This window comes from Priapulus caudatus, unplaced genomic scaffold (assembly GCF_000485595.1).
Source record: "Priapulus caudatus unplaced genomic scaffold, Priapulus_caudatus-5.0.1 Scaffold475, whole genome shotgun sequence".
Taxonomy (NCBI): domain Eukaryota; kingdom Metazoa; phylum Priapulida; class Priapulimorpha; order Priapulimorphida; family Priapulidae; genus Priapulus; species Priapulus caudatus.
This window is the reverse complement of record NW_014577536.1, coordinates 203001-206013: the sequence shown is the minus strand read 5'-3', so window position 1 is coordinate 206013 and position 3013 is coordinate 203001.

Genomic DNA, 3013 nt, shown 5'->3' with positions numbered 1-3013 from the left:
GTGTTGCGGTGCGGTGCCATACGTACCGGTGCCATGTGTGACGTGCCCATGTGTATCTAACTAAAGCGGAGCGTTAGTCAAAATTTGTTGGCTTAAATATTTTAGTACATTAACAATGTCCGTCACAATACAGTTATGTTTATATATTTGTTATTATAGCGATGAAACGTTTGAGTGACCTACGCTTGGTGTTGTTAAACCAATTTAAGTCAATTCTTAACACACACAAAAAGCTGTATAACACGCTCGTGCTAAAACGAGTTTAATAGACTAATTTGAAGTAACCGTGCATTTATTTTTTGGGGAACTCAGAATTTTTGGTTTTTAACGTTAGCGAAACGCATGGCAAAACGTTCATCTTCCCAAACGTTTTCCTGAGGAGTGTCTTGCAACGAATACCAGAAAAAACTATAGAGAGCCTAGCATATAACCTGTATTGATTAACGCTTGGTGCAAAACGTGTAACGATATCAGTATGCACCCAAATCTTAACGTTGCGCGGAAAGCGGTTGGTGTAATAGCTGTGGCAGCATGCGTCGGAGGCGAAGCAATGACGCTGTTGGCCCGACAACTATTATGTGGGCCACTATTGCATAGGCAATAGCCAACGGCGAACTTCACACGGTGAACGACCACAAAGCCAACAAAGCGTGGCTTTTGGGTCTACCTATAGGTAAAAATAAGTTAACCTAGGCTGTCCTGAAGTATATGGGCTTTCTCATATAATTGCTTTCCTGGCTTTTATGAGAAAATTCACGCAGTGCATTAAACACCAATGCCTTTAAAATGAAGGATAACGGCGTTGTAGGGTACAAAAAATAATTAGAAATTTAGTATTCAGAATGTTTGTCATTTGACTCACATGCAAATATGAGTTATCCTGGCACAACGCGTTGGCTGGGGGTGTGCATGTTGCGCCCCCGGTGCCGGTCGGATGCCGCTCTGTCTTGGATGATGCTGTGTCCTCTTGGAAAGTATGCCACGTATGTGCGCCTGTGTGCTTTTTTTTTGCGTGTGTGTGTGTATTTGTTTGTGGCGCGTGGTGTTGCGTGGTTGTTGTGGTGGGCGCGCTGGTGGGCGTGGTCGGCCTGTGTGTACGGGTGCTCGCTTTGCGTGCAGCGTAGTGGTGTCGTCGTGTCGTTTGTGTCTGCCGTGGTGTATATGTTTCGCGGCGTTGCGGTGTTGGCCTGGCCGGGTGGGGTGTTTGTGTTCGGGGCGCGTGGCGGGTGGGCGGTGTCTGTGCTGTGGTATCGTGCTCGCGGTGCGGGTGCGCGTCGGCTCTGTCGTTTCTGTCTGTCTTGGTATACTGCTCGCGTTGGGCGGGGGGGCGGTGGGGTGTTTTGGGGCGGGGGTCTTTAGCGGGTGGTGGGGTGTTCCTTGGCCGGGGGGTGGGGGGTGGGCGGGGTGGGGTGGTTGTGGTCGTGCGTGGGTGCGCGTGTGTGTGTGCTCCCTGAGAGGTGCTCGCTTGATTGCGTTGGTGTTGGCGCGTGGCTGTGTCTGTCTGTGTACGCTGCTCCGCTTGCATCGCTGCGTGGGTGCGCGTGGCTGCGTCTGCCTGTGTACGTGCTCGCTTGCATGCGTGGGTGCGCGTGGCTGTGTCTGTCTGTGTACGTGCTCGCGTGCGTGCGTGCGTGCGTGCGTGCGTGCGTGCGGTTGTGTCTGCCTGCATGTGTACGTGCTCGCGTGCGTGCGTGAATGCGCGTGGCTGTGTCTGCTCGTATACGTGCGCGCGTGCATGCGCGCTTGCATGCGCATTTGTCGGGGACGTGTGGCGGGCAGAATGTACTTGGTGGCAAGCCGACATGCTCCGTTGGACTAGCAATGTTTGAGCGAATAGCAAGAATGCATACCGCAGCATAGAAATGACATGATGTGTCTGCACGAAAAGTTCTGTTGGATTATATATTTATGAACTGCAAATGCAAAATAAAAACAGAAATCGTACGATGACCCTGTTTATTGCATGAGTGTAAACTAAGTAGGGTCATGGTGTTAACAGGTCACTCGGCAGAAAACAGTCGAAATAATAATTTTCAGTTGTTGAAGTTCAATTCTTAAGTATATGGTGCTATGGGGGATTTAATAGTGGTCTGTTTTCGTAGACAAACGGGCGCACTATAGCGGTACTTAAAGCGTGATGTCATATTCGACAGTATAGACGGACTCTAAATACGTCTTTACACATTATCTTAGTTGACGTTACACCCTATATTCGACTGTGTAAGGTGTGATGTGATGCTAACTGTGAAATGCGGACCAACTAGAGCTTCTTCTTCTAAAACGGAATCTACATCCTAACTTACTCTACACAGAATCTACAGCCACACGGTGCCACCGTTGGGCTTAAAAAAGCTTGTTCTGCGAGAAAAATGTGACGTTTTGGGATATAAACAGATTTTAAGTCGATAGGGAAGACCAGGCGGCGTACGAAAAGTCGGGTGAGCTGTGAGGAATGAGCTACGCTATATCCCCATCATCATAGCCATCTCTTAATCAGCCACAAGATGGCTTAAAAAGACTCCCATACACCCGGATCTTAATTACTTACGCAATTGTAAAATATGGTTTGTAGGTGTCGCCAAGCGTCGTCTAATATACAGGAATTTAGATGCATTATAAATGTTTGCAGGGTGTTGTGAAGATCTCCGCGTTCAAGAAGCTGGATGTCAGATATCCGGGATTTCTTGGCGCGTGTAAGAACATTATGTGGACAGTGATTTGTTGTTAGTGTTTGTATACAAAACTGTATAGTCCTGCATTGTTGATAATATTTTAGCACCAAACCGGCTAAGATTTAACCGTGATAAGATTTACAGCAATGCTTGTTGGCGTGGTGTACAGCTGCTGTTGTAATTAATTAGGGGCAGCGACTAGCGTGCGGCCTGGTGTCAGGAGATCAGACCAGTTGCCCCGCACATCAGAGCATGAGAGAGATAGAGCTAAGGATATCAGACCGGTATTATTATAACAGCAGGTATGTAACCAGCCGCTACCAGAGAAAGATATGTTGAAT